Source organism: Eurosta solidaginis, chromosome 1 (assembly GCF_040869045.1).
Source record: "Eurosta solidaginis isolate ZX-2024a chromosome 1, ASM4086904v1, whole genome shotgun sequence".
Lineage (NCBI taxonomy): Eukaryota > Metazoa > Arthropoda > Insecta > Diptera > Tephritidae > Eurosta > Eurosta solidaginis.
This window is the reverse complement of record NC_090319.1, coordinates 8257834-8283262: the sequence shown is the minus strand read 5'-3', so window position 1 is coordinate 8283262 and position 25429 is coordinate 8257834. Positions and strand designations below refer to the sequence as shown.

The 25429-nt window shown below is 38.3% G+C and overlaps 1 protein-coding gene across 6 annotated transcripts in view; it reads right to left on the bottom strand.

The window, feature by feature from the left end:
* Positions 1 to 25429, bottom strand: part of SppL (signal peptide peptidase-like protein) — a 109200-nt gene that overhangs the window by 55948 nt on the left and 27823 nt on the right. The window contains exon 1 of one of the 6 annotated variants that reach the window (XM_067779196.1): positions 12497 to 12914. The exons of 3 other annotated variants lie outside the window; for them this stretch is intronic. The gene's annotated coding sequence lies outside the window, so the exon portion shown is untranslated. Of the gene's footprint in view, positions 1 to 12496; positions 12915 to 25429 lie in introns of those variants that run through there. 2 more of the 6 variants (XM_067779190.1, XM_067779215.1) reach the window with 2 other exon arrangements.

The following is a 25429-nucleotide window of genomic DNA, read 5'->3' as shown; positions in this document are numbered from 1 at the left end:
CACATCCGCTCATTATATCGCTGAGGCCCCCCGCACCATTTCGGTTGCTCCGTCTACCATGGTCCAGCCAACTGCTTCAACCAATCCTGAATCCTCCCCCATTAGTTCTCCGTCGAATACTGCTGCCAATTCTGTCTCATCGTGTGTGAGTTCCGAAACACACCGTCTTGCTGGCCACCGCTTCTGTGAAGGTTCGCGATTACTCCGATCGATGGCAGACAGCTCGCCTATTATTTGATTCGGGTTCACATGCCACCTTTGTAACCGAGGCTTGTGTTCAGCGCTTGGGACTATCCCGCACATCGTCTTGGGTATTCGTCACTGGGATTGGTTCATCTCAGGGAGGTAAATGCAGAGGTGAGACATCACTTCTACTGTCGTCGCGTTTTTCGGATGACTGCTACTCTGAAGACGCCTTAATTCTGCCAAAAATAAATGACTTGCCGTCATAAACGCTAGACATTCCTGAATGGCCTCATATTCGGGGATTGGTTCTGGCGGACCCGCAGTTCATGAAACCAGGTCGCATAGCCATTCTGGTCGGAATGGATTTTATGGTTTCTCTCATCTGTGCCGAGCTTCGTAAAGGACCACCTGGCACACCCATAGCACAAAAAACCGTGTTTGGATGGACCTTGTGTGGAAGTGTCAATACTTCGTCGTCAACGTATAAAGTACAGTCGCTGCACTGTGACTTGCGAATAGATCGAGCTTTAACCAGACTATGGGAGCTTGAGGAGTCTCCGCGTAAAACTTATTTTACACATGAAGAGCGCTTTTTTGAAGATCATTTCGCTTCTACACATCAAAGGTCACCTGATGATCGCTTTCTAGTGGAGTTACCGCTGAAAGTTGATGTACCATTGAGTGATTCGCGCGATTTTGCAGTCCGCAGTCTGCTACGCATCGAGCAAAGACTTGCTCGTGATAACGACTTGCAATGCCGCTATAATGAATTCATGCAAGAGCTTTTAGATATGGTCCATATGGAACCTGTATCCGAAACAACGAGCAAGGGTGTCTACTATATGCCGCATCATCCAGTCTTGAAAGAGTCCAGCGTTACGACGAAACTAAGGGTCGTTTTTAACGCTTCAGCTAAAACAACATCCGGAAACTCCCTAAACGACGCGTTATTTGTTGGCTTCCAGCTGCAACAAGATCTTTAGAAAATTCGAACTTAGAAAATGGGCATCAAACTGTAAGGAGTTGAACGAAAATATCGCTGAAGCCGCTAGAAGCGTAGCTCATTACGTAGTCGATGGCAAGGATGTTCATGCTTTGGGTTTATTGTGGGGCGCCGAGGGAGATATATTCACTTTTGAAGTTAACCTTAAGAAAGAATCTGCGAATTTGACCAAGAGATCATTTCTTTCAGATGCCAGCACGCTTTTTGACCCTCTAGGCCTGCTCGCTCCTGTGACAATTAACTCCAAAATCTGGTTCCAAGACGTTTGGCGCTCTGCAGTTGGATGGGACGACAAGATACCTGATGTAATCTCAAAGTCATGGCTGAATCATCGTTATGAGCTGCAGAAACTGAAGGAGTTGAAGGTTAGACGCTGGCTAGGATGCGGATCGGTTGGTTCGTTTACGGAACTTCATGTCTTCGCTGACGCGTCCAAGCGCGCTTATGCTGCTGCTGTCTACGCCCGTACCTTACAACAGGACGGTGCAATCACTGTTTCTCTCATCTCGGCGAACACCAAGGCGGCACCGCTTAAGACAACAACTCTGCCTCGTCTCGAACTTTGTGCAGCGCATCTGGCTCCGAAATTAGTGAGAAGCGTTTTGGCCAGTTGGTGTAATCTCCGTTATCCGCTGTATGGTTGGACTGATTCAACCATTACCTTAGCCTGGCTACAAGCACATCCCAGCAGATGGACGACCTTTATTGCTAATCGCGTTGCCGACATTCAAGAGATATTGCCTCTAGAATGTTGGAATCATGTGCGATCTAAATTGAACCCAGCTGATTGTGCTTCTAGGGGAATACCGCCATCCGAACTACTGCGTCATGATCTGTGGTGGAACGGGCCCGATTTTCTGAAGGGTACACATCAGTCCTGAAAAGACACCTCTATGAAGCAACAAATAACAGATTTGGGCATTCCTAACAAAGTTGTAGCCCATGTAACGAGCTCAGACGAATACTGGCCAGTCATCACAAAATATTCATCGCTTTTAAAGTTACGCCGAATCATAGCTTACACCTTAAGGTTTACTTTCAACGCTCGCGCTGCTATCAAACGTCTCGCTGAAAGACGATATGGATCTCTAAGTGGTTTGGAGTTAGTAGAATCGGAACTCAGCTTAATTAAGTATAATCAAAACTTTTACTTTTCTAACGAAATATCTCGTTGTAGCGCAAAAAGACCGATCCCGTTGCGAAGTAGCCTTTTGCGCTTACAGCCGTTTCTCGACTCAAATGGAGTTCTTCGCGTAGGTGGGCGACTGAAATCCGCAGAAGTCACGCAGGATGTCAGGCATCCAATAATTTTACCCAAAAACTCAATTCAAATTCAATCTACGAAAGGATACATCTGCTCCTTTATTTGTATGTGCACTGGTGCAATGAACTTAGAATTCGTCGGAGCCCTATCCACACCCGCGTTCTTAAATTCTTTCAAAGGATTCATCAATCGTAGAGGTTTTTTCAAAACAATGTTCTCCGATAATGGCACGAATTTCGTCGGAGCTGAGAAAGAGCTACGTGCAATGTACGACAAGTGCTTGGCTGCAGTCATTTTTTGCGGAGTCCAATATAGAATGGCGCTTCAATCCACCAACCGCGCCACACATGGGCGGATACTGGGAAACTGGTATAAAACGTCTAAAATACCATTTAAAACGCGTTTTGGGAGAAACCCTACTATCCTACGAAGAATTCAACATTTTATTGACGGAAGTGGAAGCTTGTGTGAACTCGCGCCCATTGTGCGAAGTTTCGACAAGTGCGACCGATCTCGAAGCGCTTACGCCAGGGCATTTTATCATCGGTGAACCGATTAAGTCTATCCCGGAACCTGAGGGTCAAGGGTTCCGGGGAAGTATTCACGAACGGTCGCAGCTAATTTCAAACCAGAGACGACACTTCTGGCGCCGTTGGAGAGACGAATATCTCGTCGGCTTACAACGTCGTATCAAGTGGTTTCGGCCATCTCGAAAATTTGAAGAAGGTGATGTTGTAGCTATTTTTAACGAAGCTACCCCTCCGACAAAGTGGACACTCGCAAGGGTAATTCGAAGTCATCCCGGAATTGACGGTCGCGTGCGAGTCGTGACAGTGAAGACGGCCAATGGAGAGTACGTGCGACCAGTTGCTAAACTATGTTTACTACCAACAAAGGCTGATCTTTTTTGCGGCGAATAGTCATAAGTCAAATTGTAATCCTTTCTTTGCGTTTCAATATTTTTCTATTTTAAATTTTTTAAATAATCTATTGTCATCTTAAATTTTGAACCTTTCTTTTGCATATACTTATATAGTTCAAGGGCGGCGGTATGTTGAGTCCGTATTTGCATATTCACAACTATTATATATGTTAGTGTCGAAAGGGTTAATACTCAAGCACAATCTATCAAATAGTTTTGACATTTGTTCTATATTGCCATTCTTTATTTTTTCCTTATTATCATTCTTCTTGCTGCATATTCGACCGCCCGCTTTATTTTGTGATTAATAATTAAATTAGTTTTGGTGGTTATATTGTAATAATTGAACTCGGAATTAAAGTCATATTTGATTTAACCACACACTTGAGTTATCGCCAATTGGTAAGCCTCTCTTTTAAAGCAACCTGCAGAAGTGCATCGGGATTGGATGGTCCGCATACAGTCCACAACAAAGGTAATCCGCAACAACACCGCTGTAGTTCTCAATATTGGACCTACTACCTTTCTTATGTAAGGGAATAATAAATGATTGCTTCCAAATTGAAGGGAATAGAGAAGATTCCAGATAGCGTAAATAATTTAATGATCGGCTTGTATAAATTGACAGCGCAGAACTTTAGCACACAACTAGGAACACCATCTGGACTCGTGAAAAATTCGGGTTCAACTCAAGAACACTCTTGAGAACAATATCTATATCTATGACAGGATCTAGAATACAATTAGAACTGCCTAAGGTGTACGGATAGAGAGAATTCAGATGAATAGGCCGACTTAAAAAATTCAGCAAATAAGTTGGCGACATCATCATCAGAGTTAGGCAAAAGCAGATGGAAATCCTGAAGTTTTTCTCTTCGCATTAACAAAACTATAGAATTGTTTTGGGGTTTTTTAAAAAGTTTGACCTATATAGAGGCACCCTGTACCTCTATGTTTTGAGTTTCATATCGCTGCATTCATGCATTTCTGCAATGTCATTTTAACCAAAACGAAAGACAAGTTTGCCGGCTCGCACATAGCACAAATACATACATACTTTTGATAGACATTTTGGGTACGATTTCTTTTTGCATTATAACAACGAATCAGAGGCAAAATCATCATCGTCAAGAACAGCAGCCGACCAGCAAATACAATTTGGAAACTGCATAACCCTGCATAACGTAGGAACCTGCATAACTTTGGAAACTGCACTGCACTGCATAACAATCTGCACAACTACACGCAACCGTCCATAACTTTTGGAAATAAAAAAACATGTAATTTTAATAGTTCAGTTTAATAGTTTAATGTGACTTTCATGAAGTGTAATTTTTAATGTTCAAATAAATCTTGTCTTAATGTTATACAAAAGCTCCTAACTTCAATAGCTCATATGCCTCTACAAAATTCTTTCCAAATTTGCTGTTCTCCAAATTATCTATGTCGGCTAGCTGTAAAACAAAAGCATAAAAGTTGGAATTGTTGTAAAAAGCCGTAAGTAAGTTGAACAGTTACATGAAAAAGTTTTTGCATAGAATTGACCACGCTATATGGGCGAGAGTGAAGATTGACGAAAATTCGAGAATTTACGTTTTGCGGAAATTAGCTGAAATTTGATTTTTGGTACGATTTGCTGATTATGGAGACAGTGGGTGGCAGTGGTTACAACTTAAGATCGCAAGGTGACCAGGTGGATGCAGATGCTGAGAGCATGGATGGTGTGCCAATTGCACAATTTTCCGCAGTTGTTGCCAGTGTTAAGGCATTAACGGATGCTGTGACCCAGTTAAGAGCAGCCACAGAGGAGAGTCAGCGTGACATAGAGCGCCTTCGAAATAACATCACGTCAGAACTGCAACCAGCAGCACCAATGCACCAGGTGAGTGGAACGCCAACTGAATCTTTGCTAGAACGACTCTCCCAAAATATATTAGTAGAAGCTAGTGAGTCGACAAAAAAGTTATACGACTTGCCCTCTTTTCTTGGCTAATTTTAAAGATACAACTGAAGCGTTCTGTTATAGTAATAGACAGAACTTGATTCGGCTACACAAGTGTTTAGTTGGCCAAATTCCATTGCCGAACTTGAGTTTCAATTTGGTCGTCCAGACCTCCTAGTAAGAAGCCAGCTCACCAAAATCCAACAGTTTCCGAACATTGTGGAAAATAAGGTTGAGCAAACTTTGTCGTTTTCAACAAAGACCCGCAATGTCGTAGCGTTTCTAACCTCAGCCAAATGTGAGCACCACCTGAATAACACCACACTCTTAGAGCAACTTGTTACCAAGCTGCCACCTAGCAAGCAATACGAGTGGACCAGACATGCGGTGAATATAAAGCCATATCCGACAGTAAGAGTTTTCGCAATGGCTGAGTGATCTTGCCCGAGTGGTTTGCCTAATGCCACAATCAACCATTGCTACGAGAAGTCAACAGCCACCACCGCATCCACAGTCCTCGCGGCGCTTAATGTTAGTTGGCAGCGAGCGTAAACAAGAGCATACAGTCAGTTTAAAGTGTTACGTGTGTGATGGGGCACACTCGATTAGCGATTGTCAAAACTTTCATCAGTCAATGAGTGCACGTGATCGTTGGGAAAAGGTGAAAACCTTACAGCTTTGTTTCTCGTGCTTGCGTAAGGGACATAACACATCTAATTGCCGTTCCAAAAAGCCTTGTAGTGTGAACGCATGCCGCCGATATCATCACAAAAGTCTGCATGAAGCTCCGATCTCAAGCTCTACCCCGCCAACAGTTCAAAACAGTGGTGCACCTCAGCCGCTACTTAATTGTAGGGAAGCCATGTACAAAAATAGCCAATTTTTCAAATATGAACCGGTGTCGTTGTTTGGGCCGAATGGTAAAGTAGACACTTATGCCATTATAGACGAAGGATCAGCCATATCCTTACTAGAAGACAGCGTAGCCACAAATTGGGCCTCAAGGGCCGTAAGCAGCCATTAACGTTACAATGGTATGGTCAAAAGTGTACGTTTGAAGAGTCTTCGAAAGTGAGCTTCAGTATACGGGGTATAGGTGCACCTGCGACGTACAGCCTCCAAAATATACCTACTATTCGGAATCTCGATTTGCCAACTCAATCCTTTAGCAAAGCGGAGTATAGCCATTTGAAATTTTTGCCATTAGAAGATTACCATCAAGCTAAACCATCGTTACTTTTGGGCCTAGACAATACATATTTAAGTGTGCCATCTACAACCGTGCAAGCCAACAGCCGAAGCCCAGTAGCCATTAACACGAAACTGGGGTGGATAGCTACGGTTCAACCCGAGCACCAACTACAATGCCTGTGGTGCTGCATATACGTGAAAAGTTACATGAAATGGTCACTGAATATTTCGCCGCTGACAATTTTGGTGTTCAAAACGAATCAACTAAGCTAATCGAGTCCGAAGATAATGAAAAAGCAAGTCATATGCTGGAAAACAACACGCAGGCGCATTGGTAAGCGTTTCGAAAGCGGTTTGCTGTGGAAATGCGTTACGCCAGCACTACCAAACAGCTACGCTGTGGCATACAGTCGTCTCTTGGGTATTGAGAAGAAAATGCGTTTGGATAAAGAGTTCGCCACCAAATACAGAGAAGAGATAGCCAAATATATACGAAATGGTTACGCCAGGCCACTTTCCAAGGACGAAGTAGGTATACATACATGTTTTAATTGGTATTTGCCTCATTTTGCAGTTCAGAGCCCCCACAAACCGGGAAAAATGAGAATCGTTTTCGATGCAGCTGCGAAGGTGGATGGAATATCCCTAAATTGTACGCTATTAAAGGGCCCGGAACAAGCCAAGCCGTTGCTGGACATATTATTCAAGTTTCGAGAAGGCGCAGTAGCTGTAGCGGCAGACATACGCGACATGTTTTCGCAGGTGGTAATAAAGCAGCCAGACCAATATGCCCAGAGATTTTTATAGCGTAATGGCGATTCCCATCAGCCAGTGCAGTACTACGTTATGACGTCAATGGTTTTTGGTGCGATTTGCTCACCGTGCATAGCAGAGTACGTGAAGAACAAAAACGCCGAGGATTTTCGCCTACAATACCCAGACGCAGATTCAGCAATCATTGATATACACTACGTACACGATTTCGTATCCAGCTTTCACAACATAGAGGATGCAGATCGCATATGCAAAGAGGTCAAGTTTGTCTACGCTCAAGCCGGGTTTCAACTTCGATCGTTTGTTTCTAATATTAGAGAACTTGAAACCAAACTTAACTCGGACTCTAAAGCAGTATCTCAACATGTAACGCTAGAATGATCCAAACAGTTTGGAAATCTCGCATCGAGTGGGATGAGCTACTGCCACATGAACTTCACCATAAATGGTTTGCTTGGTGGGGTGACTTCAAACACATCGACGAGGTCAAGGTTGGCCGTTGTTACTCATCTTTGCTGCAGTCACCGACATCCGTTCAGCTCCATATAATAGTAGACGCCAGTCAAGTCGCATTTGCCGCAGCTGGGTATTTTCGAGTCGCGAGCTCGCAAGATTGCGACGTTACTTTTATTTCCGGTAAAACCAGGGGCGCACCTCAAAAGCTTCTATCGGTGCCAAGGCTGGAATTGCAAGCAGCTGTGCTAGGCGTCCGACTCGCCAAGCTCATATGTCAAGGTCATAGCATTCAGCCAGATCTGGTCACATTCTGGTCAGATTCGCAAACGGTACTGCAATGGGTCAATTCAAAGGAAAGAAAGTTTAAGCCTTACGTAAGCCATCGTATAGCAGAAATAATATCGTCGCCCAAGCCTTCTCAATGGCGTTGGATACCAACAGACAAGAACACAACCGATACAGCAACTCGTCCGAAATGGCCACCTAAGGTAGAACAAAGTAGTCCATCGTTGAGAGGTCCAAGTTTTCTGCGGGATTCAGCTGATCTTTGGCCACGTACAACCTGTAGCCACATGCCCGCTCAACTGGAAGAAGAATTGCAGCCGTGCCTCGTAGCACTTGTGGAGGATAAAGTGGGTGATGGCATGGGTGTATCGGGCTGCAAGTAAATTTACACGTCGCAAGCATGAAAACAACGACACTGCTCAGCTGAGTTCAGCATTGACAGCCTCCGAACTGGAGAAAGCCGAGAAATACATCGTCAAAGAAATCCAACGCGAGGTTTACGCCAAAGAGTTTACACAGCTAGACAAATCCAAACGCCTTTCTAAGCAAAGCACCATATATGCATTGTCACCATACATAGACGATGAGGGTATTATGAGATTACGCGGGCGCATAGACGAGGCTACAGTTTTGCCAGAAAAAGCTAGAAGACCGATTTTGATGCCGTCCAAACACATCGTCTCACAGCTTATAATGCGTCAGTACCACGAAAAATATCATCACCAGAATGCCTCAGTAATTTTGAATGAGGCTGGTCAAACCTATTGGTTTCCTCACCCTAAATCGTTATTGAAAGTTGTGCAAAGAAGTTGTGCGCAATGCCGAATTGATAGAGCCACACCAAAGCCGCCTTTAATGGGTCAACTGCCTGAAGCCCTAGTCAGGCCTTACGTCAGGCCCTTTACATACACAGGGGTTGATCTATTCGGCCCATTTAATGTGGCGATAGGTCGCCGGGCAGTCATATCCACGTGCCTCACCACCAGGGCTGCTCATTTAGAACTTGTGCACGACTTGTCAACAGATGCCTTACTTTTAACCTTACGTAATTTTATCAACCGCCGCGGAACGCCAGTACGAATCCGCAGTGACAATGGTACGAATTTTATAGGCGCCCAGAGAGAGCTGAAAGAATCCGAACGTATCTTAGATTTTGAACGCATTTCTAACGTCGTTACCCAACGCGGAATAGACTGGAAATTCAATTGCCCTTCTAATCCTAGTTCTGGTAGCTGCTGGGAGCGCCTCATACAGATCGTAAAAATACTTTTGCTCAAAATCATACGCGAAGAGGTGCCAATAGAGGAGACGCTACGCAGCGTACTTATAGAGATCGAAAACATATTGAACTCAAGACCATTAACCGAAGTACCTTTGTCATCATAAGAAGATTCTCCCGTTACACCAAATCACTTTCTTTTGGGGTGTCCCAATTCGACGCAAACGCCACAACCAGTAGACGAAAAACTATGTTTGAAAAAGCAGTGGCGTATAGCTCAAAGTCTCAAAGATCGATTTTGGAAACAATGGACACGGCACTATTTACCACAGTTAATTTTGCGTCAAAAATGGCAGGAAGAAGTTGAGCCGTTAAAGGTGAATGACTTGGTGTTAATATGTGACGCAATGCAGCAGCGTAGCCAACGGCAGAAAGGGCGCATTACACGAGTGTTTCCAGCCAAAGATGGTCAAGTACTGGGGTACTACGTCGTCCAGCTTCGAAACTGCCAGTTCTTAGATTGGATGGTGAATCCCGAGATGATTCACGGTGGGGCGGGGTGTAGAGGCACCCTGTACCTCTATGTTTTGAGTTTCACATCGCTGTATTCCTGCATTTCTGCAATGTCATTTTATACCAAAACGAAAGACAAGTTTGCCGGCTCGCACGTAGCACAAATACATACATACTTTTGATAGACATTTTGGGTACGATTTCTTTTTGCATTATAACAACGAAGCAGAGGCAAAATCATCATCGTCAAGAACAGCAGCCGACCAGCAAATACAATTTGGAAACTGCATAACCCTGCATAACGTTGGAACCTGCATAACTTTGGAAACTGCACTGCACTGCATAACAATCTGCACAACTACACGCAACTGTGCATAATTTTTGGAAATAAAAAAACATGTAATTTTAATAGTTCAGTTTAATGGTTTAATGTGACTTTCATGAAGTGTAATTGTTTAATGTTCAAATAAATCGTGTCTTAACGTTATACAAAAGCTCCTAACTTCAATAGCTCATATGCCTCTACAACCTAGCAACTAAATATTTAGAAAAATCGGATCATGATCCTGATATTTTAAATCGTTTTTATAGTTTATTTATTTATTTATTTATTTAGATTTAATATTAAATAGTCTTACAAGATGTCTTGAGAACCACGGCGGTCTGCCCGTTTCACCACTGCCTTGGCGAAGAGGCACACAGCAATCGAAGAAGCCATCGAGAGAACTGTAAAAAATTAAATTTGCTGACTCGATATCATTACAAGCGTAAAGATCCGACCAGTCATTAGTAGAAATAAGATAACTCAGCTTATTAAAATTTGCCTTATAAAAACATCTTGATCTAAAACTAGATTTTCCTTTTGCTGCATCAGACAACACAGGCTGAGCATACTCAAGCATTATCTCAAGTGTAGGATGTAGTGGATCCTCTGGAAATTATAAAGGAGGAATTCGATTGAGGGCAATACCCACAGGGTCATCCGCAAATACCAAATCCATTATTTTATTTTTGCAATTTAGTATATTGTTTAATGTGAATCAAGCAGGCTTTTACAAAAATCGTGCTGAGTAGTGGACGTCAAAAAGTTTAGTTCGCTGTTACTTATCCAATCTACTGTAGGCAAATTGAAGTCACCACCACCAGGCCGTCTCTATCTCACAATGAAAGTAAACACTACGTATAGATAAGCTATGTTGAGTATAGACATGCATATCCGAACGTGGTGGTATATAGCAGCAGCAAATAAATATATTGAAACCACAAAAAGAGATCTTTACTGCTATAAATTCAATGTCAAAGCCGTTGTCCAACAACAGTAATTCCGACGGTAGGATAGAGTCCAGGGCTATAAGGACGCCACCCGCTCTAGACACGCGATCGTGCCTATACACGACATAATTATTCGAGAAAATCTCTGAATTATAATTGTCTTCTTTAAGCCAGGCCTCAGTAAAGGCTATAAATTGCGCTGTGAACGAAAAACTGTTTAGAAATAACGAACTCAATTTGGATCGTAAGCCACAAACGATATTTACGTTTGTGATATTCTTGCCGAGTCGGGTAAGTTTTTTGAAATTCTTACATTTGCCTTTTTCGTGAACTGAGGTACCACGGAATGTATCGGCCAAAAATACTGTACGAGAATTTTATCAAAGTATGCATCAGGCACTGATATTTTAAAAGACGAGATGTCCCTTTCATACTAAAAATTAAATTTTTAAACACTTAAATTAATAGGTTTAAAATTAAGCTCAGATACAATATACGATGCGCGAAGCCGTGATGCAAAGATCGATCTACGAGGCGGTACAGCAGTGACCTCTTAGAAGGGCCTCAGGTTGCACTCCCGTATTAACATTAATATTATCAGCAGACACAATATTAGAGTTACGAGGCTTATCATTGGTATTTACAAATATTGATTAAAGAAAAAAGATGTTGCATGCGCGAACCTCAGTGGAAAGCAGCGGATCTTCACAAAATTCTAGTAGGTCACTTCCACCACACCAAAAACTTTAACATAATTTAAGCACGCAAAATACACTGATTGGAGTTTTAGAGAGTAAAAATTAAAATTCTGAACAGATTAGCTGAATAAAAAGTGTACAAATAATTGTTAAATAATAAATACAGAAATTGGTAGTTTAACAAATTCTGCTGTGGTAAGTGGTGAATGTGAGCTACTAGAATTTTGTGAAGCTTGCTTCACACTATTTTTCGTTCCTGCACCACTCTATCTTAAAATTATCTCTGGTTTTACTTAAATTCGCTGTGCAGTCTTCACTATACTTTCTACTTAATTGTAACTCTGGTATACACAATAATGAAAACAAAGTTCCAATTTCTTTTAATGTCATTAACTGTAGTTTAGAATTGTATACCTTGTGGCCCCTTTGTGAAAAGTATTTCTCCCATTAACAGAGCTAGATATCCACATTCAGAGTTAAATACTCACAAGGAAAGCTGGTACATATGTATGGAAAGGAAAGTATATCTTTTCATCAAGTTATGAAACAAAACAAGCTTTGTAAGAACGCGGTTTTCAAATGAACGCATGAGCCCATACCTACATACCTATTTTATTTTTCAAAGTACCATGGAAAACTTCACTTTATGCTAATTTAGTATAATACAATTGACAGGTATTTCTCAATTTTCACGTAAGATCGTGTGTATTCCAATATCTGCTGCCAAACAACCGCCTGTTAAACACATAAAACTTATGCATAAGTACATACCTGTTACAAAAAATTATATTTAAGATGCGACGGATAATTTTTCACACATCAATATATGTATAGGCAAATTGAAAAGTTCACTTACACGCCAGAAGTTAAAAACTCTTTCCTAGCTTTTACAGGTAGAGATGAAAATATATTTTATTTCCCAGTTGTTGGCTTTCTTCCCCACTTGCACATTTACTTATATGAAAACGCAAATTCCATTGCACTAATCACTTCGTTTACACTTCAACGCACTGCCGCACAACTTACTATTAAAGTTATTCGTAGTTTTCATTTCACATTATTAATCCATCGGATTGGTTTTTCTTATGTATTTATTGCATTACTTTTTTCTCTACTGTGTCATTTATTTCAATTCCTCTTTGTGCATTCCATTTCATTTGTTATGAATTGTGTTGTCCGATACGTATAAATACTCGATACTCGATATTAATTTCTATTGTTGCTGAGCTAGCATCTCTATTCACCTTTATTTACACTAGCTATCATCCGGTGGCAAAATCCTGAGCCAGATAAATAATTTTGCACGTAAATGCAACAACGATTTGAGCCAGATAAATCCAGATAAAAGTCTGGTTCAATTTGTGAGCCAGATAATTTGTTAATTATTTCTTGTTAGGCCTTTAATATACCTACTTTTTCAAAAATAGATGTCGCTGCTTAGTCTTTCGCCGTATGAGTTAAATGAAAAACAGCGGCGACATCTCCCTATCACATTTCACGTGTGCGAAAATTTCACGACATCTGCTTTTCAAGTCTCTCAATGATCCAGAGCATTCCCGTGAGTATTGAGCGTGAGCCGGAGCTGTAAAACTCACTGAAAGACGGCAACTGTGTTCGTTTGTCTCATAGATGAATGGATTTGCAACTCTTTGTTTGGATAGAGCGCTGTCAAAATGCACATTTTTTATAACATTTGTCAATGATGCCACCCCAAACAAAAATGAAGAGACCTGAATATGGGGATTTTAGACATACATTTCGGCGATTATAGTTTCAATCATTTAATAAAAGATATTCATTTCTTTAAACTTATTTTACAATAATACGACTAGCTAAGGTCAAATATAAACAAATCTAAGTAAAATTTACATTTTGATTAAATTAATTAGTCAAATATTGTAACGCATTTAACTCAAAGTGAAAACCATATATTCTTTTGAAATTTCAGTAAATCGGACCGAAGACATAATAAAATAAAAAAGTAAATGTAAGGCGCGATAACCTCCGAAGAGATCTAAGGCCGAGCTTCTCTTCCAATTTGCGTCGTGCTCCTCTTGATTTTTCGCTACAAATTGGCCGGACGGGACCTACATGTTTTATGCCGACTCCGAACGGCATCTGCAAGGCAGATGAGTTTTCACTGAGAGCTTTTCATGGCAGAAATACAATCGGAGCGCTTGCCAGACACTGCCGAGGGGCGACCCCGCTTAGAAAAATTTTCTTCTAATTGAAAAATCTTATTTCTAAAATTTTGATGTTGCTTTGCCCGGGAGTTGAACCCAGGGCATACGGTGTGATAGGCGGAGCACGCTACCATCACACCACGGTGGCCGCCACGATGGGGTCTATCCTACATGTCTGACGTTCCAGGTTCTGTGATCAAAATGGACTAGTTGCATCGGGACTTCATATTTACAAAACCTGTTTTTAGTTATAACTTCTGAATGGGAAATAATATTTACCCTCTGTTTCGAACTTATAATATTTACACTAAAACAAGTATTTTTATAGTTTTTCCCATAATTTTTGAACGCTATTCTACAGTTGTAGGTCAAACTAAATTTTACCGAAATTTTTGGCCGTTTATGGCACATTTTTTATTCTGGCACCCGCTTCAGCTGGCGCGAGGGATTTATCTGTGATTGTTGCCAGCTCAAATTTGAGATAAATTCCTCGTGAGAGCGAAAAAATTGAGTGCGTAAACAAATGTTTCGTATCAAGTCATCTATGCTGTACACAATGAGTTGGACTGTTCTTGCATAGATGAATGGATTTGCAACTCTTTGTTTCGAGAGAGCGCTGTCAAAATGCACATTTTTTATAACATTTATCAATGATGCCACTCCAAACAAAAATGAATAGATCTGAAAATGGGGATTTTTGACATACATTTCGGCGATTATAGTTTCAATCATTTAATAAAATGATAGTCGCAAAATATTTATTTCCTTAAAGTTATTTTACAATAATACGACTAGTTAGAGTTAAATATAAACAAATCTAAGTAAAATTAACATTTAGATTAAATTAATTAGTCATATATTGTAACGCATTTAACTCACAGTGAAAACCAAATATTCTTTTGAAATTTGAGTAAATTGGACCTAGGATATAATAGTTAACATCATTTAATGGATAGGGCCTATCTTACATGTCTGATGTTCCAGTTTCTGTGAACAAAATGGACTTGTTGCAGCGGGACTTCATATTTACAAAACCTGTTTTTAGTGATAACTTTTTAATGGGAAATAATATTTACCCTCCGCCTTCGAACTAATAATATATACACTAAAAAAAGTATTTTTATCCTTTTTTCCATAATTTTTGAACGCTATTCTACAGTTGTAGGCCAAACTAAAGTTTACCAAAATTTTTGGCACGTTTTTCATTTTGGCTGGCACATTTTTTGTTCTGGCACCCGCTTCAGCTGGCGCGAGGGATTTATCTGTGATTATTGCCAGCAACAACTAGAAGATAAATCCCTCGTGAGAGCGTAAACAAAAGATTCGTATCAATCTAATCCATGGTTTGTGTTCCTGTGTTTTACTGCAAGAATAAACGGTAAAAGTCTAATTGAGAGGTCGACTGCTAATACGCGTTAAAAAATATTGAGAGAGGTGTCAAAAGACACGTCTTGATATCAGTATTAATAATCCGAAAGCGGGAAATAAAAATTTTAACTCGTTCAAAAGATATTAACGAAAACCCGAAAAATTACCCGCGGGTTCCTCCGAAACCGGTGGGGTCCATAGTATTTTTGCGCAGAACACCTTTCTGCATTGGCGGTCTTGACCGCGCTAATAAAAAATGGGGAATATTTTGAATAAGGTGCCACGGTTTTCCATTACCGATTTATGTCGACGTGCCACCACCTTATAATGTTCTACCATGATAAAAAGATATTGTTGCGGAGCTGGCAACACTATTCACCACCTTCATATGTTTTCGTTTGTTTAATTGCAACAACGAAAAAAGCGACAATAGTACCGACGGGCTTTCCGCGAATAACTTTTAAACGAGATAAAAAATATAGTTTCTGCTTTCGGATTCTGAATCTTGACGCAAATAAGCGTCTTTTGATACCGCTATCGACATGTGCGAACCGAATTTTAAGTGCAGGACTTAAGTTGAAATTTTACTAAATTTGGAAAATAAAAAGCTTATATTTCATAAACTAAGAGTCTCCTAAAGTTGCGGATGATAATTTTGTGATTTTTAGGACACCCTCTACCCCTACAAATCAACAAAAGTTTGAAAATCGTGGCACCTTTTATAAAATCAACCCTAAAAAATTACGGTAATTATTTACGACAGCATGACACTGCTAATACCTGTCCAAAAATATCGAGTGAGGTATCAAACGACGCGTCTTGACATCAGTATTAATAATCCGAAGGCGGAAGATACAAATTTTTACTCGTTCAAATGATATTAACGAAAAACCGAAAAAAGACCCGCGGGTACCTCCGAAACCGGGGGTGGTATCCATAGTATTTTTGCGCAGAACGCCTTTCTGCGTTGGCGGCCTTCGGCCGCGCTTATAAAAAATTACCCTGGGTGGCTCCAACACCGGTTTGGAGACCAAAACTATATCCGCACAAAACACTTATGTTCACAATTTTTTTTGTGGGTACGCAAACATTACAACAACCACATGAAAATCGCCAACTTCAACTGCAAATATCTCCGGGCAGAGATAGAATTTTTCTTTTCCGCCTTCGGAGTATTGTTCTCGAAATTAAAAAATGTAAGGCGCGATACCTCCGAAGAGATCTAAGGCCGAGCTTCTCTTCCAATTTGCGTCGTGCTCCTCTTCATTTTCCCTTCATGTTTAATGCCGACTCCTAACGGCATCTGCAAGGCAGATGAGTTTTCACTGAGAGCTTCTCATGGCAGAAATACACCGGGAGCGCTTGCCAAACACTGCCGAGAGGCGACCCCGCTTAGAAAAATTTTCTAGTAATTGAAAAACCTTATTTCTAAATTTTGATGTTGCTTTGCCCGGGGTGTGAACCCAGGGCATACGGTGTGGTAGGCGGGGACGCTACCATCACACCACGCGTCTTTTGACACCTCTCTCGACATTTTTTGACGTATTAGCAGTGTCATCCTGTATGTATTACCAAAATTACCCTGGGTGGATCCAACACTGGTTTGGAGACCAAAGCTAATCGCGCAAAACACTTACTGTTCATATTTTTTTTTTGTGGGTAAGTCCACTGCCTTCCACTCTATTCGCAACATAACCTCAACCTGCCGAACTATATAGTAAACAATGCACAGAAGATTGTACATTCACGAGTTCAAAATTGCTTCGTTCTGCGCATCTAAGTCACACTTGACTGCTTCAGCGAATGAAAGAGAGAAAAAAACTAGAGCTTAAGGAAAATTACTTAAAAATTGCTCATAAAAAACAGCTGAACTAATGTTTACATGCGCAATGCGCCAACTTCTATAATTCCATCATGATTCCTCTCCATTCGATTAGCTTCCACTCTATTCGCAACATAACCTCAATTTAAACCATAGTAAATTTTACTAAGTAGCGCAACTAACAGCTGATCGGTGAAATTCGCACATTCATACGCACAGTTCTCGACTCAGTTTCAAAAAAAAAACTAGATTATTTAGCTTAAATTTTAAAGTGAGATAATCCTTACCAATTGATATATATATATATAGATATTATAACGCGTTTTTGTTGTTATTAAAAGAATCTTTTTATTTATATTAAAGTTTTTATCATTTATTTTTGAACTTTATTTTAACAATTTCATGCGATTTTAAAGCATTTTCGTGCATATAAATACAACCATGTGCATATACGTTTTGACATTACATTTCATACACGTTCGTATTTGCCATTCTCATTGATTCTAAATTCGTAAACAATGACTGTGGATATTCTGTGTGACTTTTCGAAAATATTTATTATTTTTGTGATATTTTATACTTAATCTGTGGTATTGTGGTGGTCAAAAAGCTTTTATGCAAAAATACTTAGCCTCACAACGCGACAATGTATTTCGTAATGTATATGTATTTGATTTGGAAGCTTTCATTTGAGAACACGGTTGCCACTTCAGTCTATTCCCTTCCACCCCTATATGGTCCACTGGTCCCTCTTTCTCAATTTTGGTTCTTTTTCGGCACGGTTTTGGGGCTTCTATTTCTTTTTCACTGAAACAAAAATTCAAAACACTGCTAAAAAAATTGCCGCAAATCCGTTACCCACATATAATTTTCAGTTTACTCCAATGGAATTCTTACCACGAAAATTGCTCTATCAATAAAATGCACTTGGGAGATAATTTAGGCGAGGCATTAAAAATGAAGTGTTGAATGTTCGGACAAACACTATGTCATTAATTTTTGATGAAACAACGCACTTATCAGAAAAAGACTTGTTTTAGTGTTTAGATATTTCGATCGAAATTCAATTATTATACAGTTGAAACTTTTAAGATGCTTCATTTTTAGTCTGAGTTCAAAACTAACACTGATTGAATCTAGGCTCTGGTATGAAGTTTATACTGTGAGTGAAAATGAAAGCATCTATAAAAATAGCATTAACACAATTGCTTAGTTTCATTTACGATTTATTGAGTTTGCCACAACGCAAATTTTTTAACCGTTCCTTACTAAAACCTAACTGCGGTATACATTTTATTTCATTGCAATCAAGCAAAACTAGGTTCATAACGTTAGATTGGTGAAAGACATAGTCTTATCATAAAAATTTGAAAATGTGATACCTAAAGGTACACTTTATTTTTGTTTGTGCAGTTTGAACTAAAGCCAAGTGTCTCCTTTATTAAAATTTTATATAGGAAACCCCTGAAACATCATACAATTTTCGCTTTTTACAACAAATACGATACTCTAGTAACTTGCCGAATTGTTTGTATACCAATAAAATAAAACTAAACTTTGGTCCTTTTTTTTGAGGTCTGGTCCTTTTTTCGATAAATTTTGGTCCCAAATGACAACATGGTGTGGCAACCGTGTTTGAGAATGCACGTGATAAGGTTGCTATTTGCCGAACTTTATTTTTTTAAATAATGAAATAGTAGTATGCAAGCGACCATAGATGAATGGATTTGGAACTCTTTGTTTCGAGAGAGCGCTGTCAAAATGCACATTTTTTATAACATTTATCAATGATGCCACTCCAAACAAAAATGAATAGATCTGAAAATGGGGATTTTTGACATACATTTCGGCGATTATAGTTTCAATCATTTAATAAAATGATAGTCGTAAAATATTTATTTCCTTAAAGTTATTTTACAATAATACGACTAGTTAGAGTTAATTATAAACAAATCTAAGTAAAACTAACATTTCGATTAAATTAATTAGTCAAATATTGCAACTGCATTTAACTCGCAGTGAAAACCATATATTCTTTTGAAATTTCAGTAAATCGGACCTATGATATAATAGTTAACATTATTTAATGGATAGCGCTTATCCTACATGTCTGGCGTTCCAGGTTCTGTGATCAAAATGGACTGGTTGCATCGGGAGTTCATATTTACAAAACCTGTTTTTAGTGATAACTTTTGAATGGGAAATAATATTTACCCTCCGCCTTCGAACTAATAATACTTACACCAAAACAAGTATTTTTATCCTTTTTACCATAATTTTTGAACGCTATTCAACAGTTATGAGTCAAACTAAAGTTTACCAAAATTTTTGGCACGTTTTTCGTTTTGGCTGGCACATTTTTTGTTCTGGCACACGCTTCAGCTGGCGCGAGGGATTTATCTGTGATTGTTGCCAGCAACAACTAGAAGATAAATCCCTCGTGAGAGCGAAAATATGAGAGCGTAAGCAAAAGATTCGTATCAATCTAATGCAAGCGACTGCCATAGTAGTATGAACAATATTGTTTACTATATAGTTTGGCAGCTTAAGTAGAGGTTATGTTGCGAATAGAGTGGAAGGCAGTGGACTAGGCAGTCGAATGTCATATAATGAAGGAATGGTGTTCGGAGTTTTTTCAAAGTTAAAAAAAAAATTATAAAAGCTTTAATATAAATAAAACTATTGTTTTAATAACAACAAACACGCCATATGTATTCTGTATACATAAATTTGTAAGGATTATCTCACTTTAAAATTTGAATTAAATAATCTAAAGTTTTTTTTTGAAACTGAGTCGAGAACTGTGCGTGTGAATGTGCGAATTTTCACCGATCAGCTGTTAGTTGCGCTACTTGGTAAAATTTACAATGATGAACAAAGTTTAAAGCTAAAAAAATGTCTTTGAAATATAATCTAAGAGAAGATGGACACGAGGCGTAGCTTCATAGACGCGCATTAGGCACAGCATAAGCAATCTTGAGGTGGAGAGAGATCTTAGCTGCATGCCATATTTTGCAGGCGTCGACGATGCTACGCCTCTTGTGTATCTTGCCTAAGTTCAACTTTTTAGGAGATCTAACATTTTTAATTGATATTGATAAATAACACCTAAAGCAAATACGCTTAAGGTGACTTTTGCGTCGTTTAGGCACTTGCGTTGCGTCTACATCCGACTTTGAACACACGTGCTTTAATTGCTTCAATCCATAAGCAACGCGACGCCAACGTCAAAACTACACACAGATAATTAAAAACTTACGTTCTTCTTGAAGTTTCTTGCATTTTAGAAAAAAAAAACCGATTTTCTATCGCCGTTCAACTAAATAAAAAACATAATTTTGTATTCATGTCGATTTCGTGATCGATCAGGAGAGACGGTCCTCCTGATCCTCCTGGAACGTGACGCAATCTGATGAGGGCACAATAGATCAACGGTCGCAGTGCAACCCCCAATAAATTTTCTATCTATCTTCATGTTATAAAAATAGTTGTATTTCATTTTTCCTCATGTGGCAGGGGAACTTTTAACGTCCGTTATTTTAAAGTAACCCTAATTTGACGAATCACTGAACGATTTCTTTCCAATAAAGTGTTTGTTAGCGTTCACCGAAGATGGTGAAAACAGCCCCTGGAATTGTTAGCTTATATAGCCAAAGAAAGTTATGCATAAGCAAAATTTAGTCAGCACAAAACGAATAGTTAGAGAAAATTTTAAATATAATGCATATGCATAAAATGCATGCAATTTATGAAATCATTTTTATTATATAAAATTAGTTTGACATATCAGATTTGTCAATATTATTTTAGTCCTGCTACTTTTAACACATTTATAATATTTAAGAAGTAAGAAACATGATTAGTGCTTACATTAATACGTGTTTCATTTATTTCATTGCAGAATAAGTTCGTAAAAAAAAAGCACGTTTTTATAAAGTGCATGTGTAGCTCCATAGATAAAATGAGTAATAGAAGGAACATTGGTTTATATATTACGTTTTTAAAATAAAAATTTCCTGCTAAAAAAGCAGCAAAACCTAACTACATTTTTACATTTTCGTACTTAACTACACTCCCTTTTGTGATTCAGGATTTCGGTAAAATTTTGAAAAAAACTCCGAACATCAATTCTTTCATTATATGACATTCGACTACCTAGTCCACTGCCTTCCACTCTATTCGCAACATAAGCTCTATTTAAGCTGCCAAACTATATAGTAAAGAATAGGGGGACTCATGAAAGAATATAAAATTATAAGGTGTAAAATTATATCCATTTACATACGCTGTTATATGAACGCACCTAGTAATACTCTTGATAAAATTGATTGTTTTTCAGCTGTATTATTTCCAAAAAAATTTTTTTGATTGTTATACAAATTAAAAAATACCAAGATTAAGTGAAAAATCAAAACTAAAACGCCTTTACTTGCTGATGTTGGAGATTTTTGATGAAAATGCCGTCTGTAATGTCTGCAAGGTTGCATTCCTTTGAGTTTACCGCGTTTACACAATGAAATGTGCGCGTAAATTTATACAGGTTGTGTAAATGATTTTTCGTACAAAATTTGACAGCTCGTGCGTAAACTAGATAAATTTATACGTTTACACACTTTATAAGGCATAACCATGTAACCGTATAAATGCCTTATAAAGTGTGTAAACGTATAAATTTATCTAGTGCGTAAACGAGCTGTCAAATTTTGTATGAAAAATCATTTACACAATTTGTATAAATTTACGCCCACATATCATTGTGTAAACGCGGTAAACTCAAAGGAATGCAACCTTGCAGACATTGCAGCAGGCATTTTCATTAAAAATCTCCAACATCAGCAAGTAAAGGCATTTTAGTTTTGATTTTTCACTTAATCTTGGCATTTTTAATTTGTATAACAATCAAAAAATGTTTGTTTGTCAATAATACAGCTGATAAACAATCAATTTTATCAAGAGTATTACTAGGTGCGTTCATATAACCGCGTGTGTAAATGGATATAATTTTACACCTTATAAGTTTATATGCTTTTATGAGTCCCCCTAATTTGTATAAATTTACGCGCACATTTCATTAGGGGGACTCATGTAACCGTATAAATGCCTTATAAAGTGTGTAAACGTATAAATTTATCTAGTGCGTAAACAAACTGTCAAATTTTGTATGAAAAATCATTTACACAATTTGTATAAATTTACGCGCACATTTCATTAGGGGGACTCATGATAGCATATAAACTTATAAGGTGTAAAATTATATCCATTTACACACGCGGTTATATGAACGCACCTAGTAATACTCTTGATAAACTTGATTGTTTTTCAGCTGTATTATTTCCAAAAAAAATTTTTTGTTATACAAATTAAAAAATACCAAGATTAAGTGAAAAATCAAAACTAAAACGCATTTACTTGCTGATGGTGGAGATTTTTGATGAAAATGCCCTCTGTAATGTCTGCAAGCTTGCATTACTTTGAGCTTACCGCGTTTACACAATGAAATTTGCGCGTAAATTTATACAAATTAGGGGGACTCATGATAGCATATAAACTTATAAGGTGTAAAATTATATCCATTTACACACGCGGTTATATGAACGCACCTAGTAATACTCTTGATAAACTTGATTGTTTTTCAGCTGTATTATTTCCAAAAACATTAGGGGGACTCATGTAACCGTATAAATGCCTTATAAAGTGTGTAAACGTATAAATTTATCTAGTTTACGCACGAGCTGTCAAATTTTGTATGAAAAATCATTTACACAATTTGTATAAATTTACGCGCACATTTCATTGTGTAAACGCGGTAAACTCAAAGGAATGCAACCTTGCAGACATTACAGACGGCATTTTCATCAAAAATCTCCAACATCAGCAAGTAAAGGCGTTTTAGTTTTGATTTTTCACTTAATCTTGGTATTTTTTAATTTGTATAACAATCAAAAAAATGTTTTTGGAAATAATACAGCTGAAAAACAATCAAGTTTATCAAGAGTATTACTAGGTGCGTTCATATAACCGCGTGTGTAAATGGATATAATTTTACACCTTATAAGTTTATATGCTATCATGAGTCCCCCTATTTTTTTGATTGTTATACAAATTAAAAAATACCAAGATTAAGTGATGAAAATGCCGTCTGTAATGTCTGCAAGGTTGCATTCCTTTGAGTTTACCGCGTTTACACAATGAAATGTGCGCGTAAATTTATACAAATTGTGTAAATGATTTTTCATACAAAATTTGACAGCTCGTGCGTAACCTAGATAAATTTATACGTTTACACACTTTATAAGGCATTTATACGGTTACATGAGTCCCCCTATTGTGTAAATGATTTTTCATACAAAATTTGACAGCTCATGCGTAACCTAGATAAATTTATACGTTTACACACTTTATAAGGCATTTATACGGTACATGAGTCCCCCTATTGTGTAAACGCGGTAAACTCAAAGGAATGCAACCTTGCAGACATTACAGCAAGCATTTTCATCAGAAATCTCCAACACCAGAAAGTCATTTACAAGAATATCTTAGTAAAACCGTTTTAGTTTTGAATTTTCACTTAATCTTGGCATTTTTTAATTTGTATAACAATCAAAAAATTTCTGTTTGGCAATAATACAGCTGATAAACAATCAAGTTTATCAAGAGTATTTCTAGGTGCGTTCATATAACAGCGTGTGTAAATGGATATAATTTTACACCTTATAAGTTTATATGCTTTCATGAGTCCCCCTATTGTGTAAACGCGGTAAACTCAAAGGAATCCAACTTTGCAGACATTACAGACGGCATTTTCATCAAAAATCTCCAACATCAGCAAGTAAAGGCGTTTTAGTTTTGATTTTTCACTTAATCTTGGTATTTTTTAATTTGTATAACAATCAAAAAAATTTTTTTGGAAATAATACAGCTGCAAAACAATCAAGTTTATCAAGAGTATTACTAGGTGCGTTCATATAACCGCGTGTGTAAATGGATATAATTTTACACCTTATAAGTTTATATGCTATTATGAGTCCACCTGATTTTTCATACAAAATTTGACGCACTACGCACTAGATAAATTTATACGTTTACACACTTTATAAAGCATTTATACGGTTACATGAGTACCCCTAATGATTAAAACTGCCGAACACGAAATAACGACGTAACGATACAAGGTGGTAGCACGGAACACCTGATTATAAACTTTTTTTATTTGATTTGATACATCAATTTCCGAGTACGAATTTGACATTTGTCCATCGAATTTACAAAAACAAAGTACATGGAACTTTTATTTATGTTTGTAGGTATTTCACCATGCTGCCTGCCACCTTATACCGTTCCGCCATGCGTAATACGGACCCGGAAGCTAACTTTTTTCATCTATTTAAATGTTTTCTGCTAAAAACTTATTCATGTGGCACGTCCATTGTAAATCTAATAGTAAACAAAATAACTATATAGTAAACAATGACGTGCGCAAACTTTATAGTAAGCAATGGGCACGTCATTGTTTACTATATAGTTTAGGCCATAGTGTACAAGTACAAGTGTGTTGACTTATCTGTCAAGCATTCTGACAGGCACTCGCTGGATTCGGAATGACAGCGAATTCAAAATGGATACCATTACCGAGTGCGCCGAATGATTGAAAAATTGAAAAAGTCGATACGATTGGTAGTCAAAAATGTTGTCGTTGAGACCAAAAATGCGACTCTAGACCTGAGATTTCCATCAGGTGAGCGAGGCTGTTTGTAGTTTTGACGTTTATCGCTTAGTGAACACACTTGTATAGGTACACTATGATTCCCGTGAGAATTGAGCGTGAGCCGGAGCCATAGTGTACCTATACCAAGTGTGTTCACTAAGCGATAAACGTCAAAACTACAAACAGCCTCGCTCACCTGATGGAAATCTCAGGTCTAGAGTCGCATTTTTGGTCTCAACAACAACATTTTTGACTACCAATCGTATCGACTTTTTCAATTTTTCAATCATTCGGAGCATTCGGTAATGGTATCCATTTTGAATTCGCTGTCATTCCGAATCCAGCGAGTGCCTGTCAGAATGCTTGACAGATAAGTCAACACACTTGTACTTGTACACTATGGTTTAGGCACGTCATTGTTTACTATTGTTACGTTCCAATGAAGCGTGATCCAGATGCGGATAGAAAAATAACATGCATATGCAAAAACAAATTCCTCGTGTTCCAATGGTACATGAAACAGATATGGATAGAGATTTAACATGCAGATGCAACAAAAATGTGATCCATATGGCCATATGGTACACATTGTTGTTGCATTTGCATGCCAAATCTCTATCCGTATC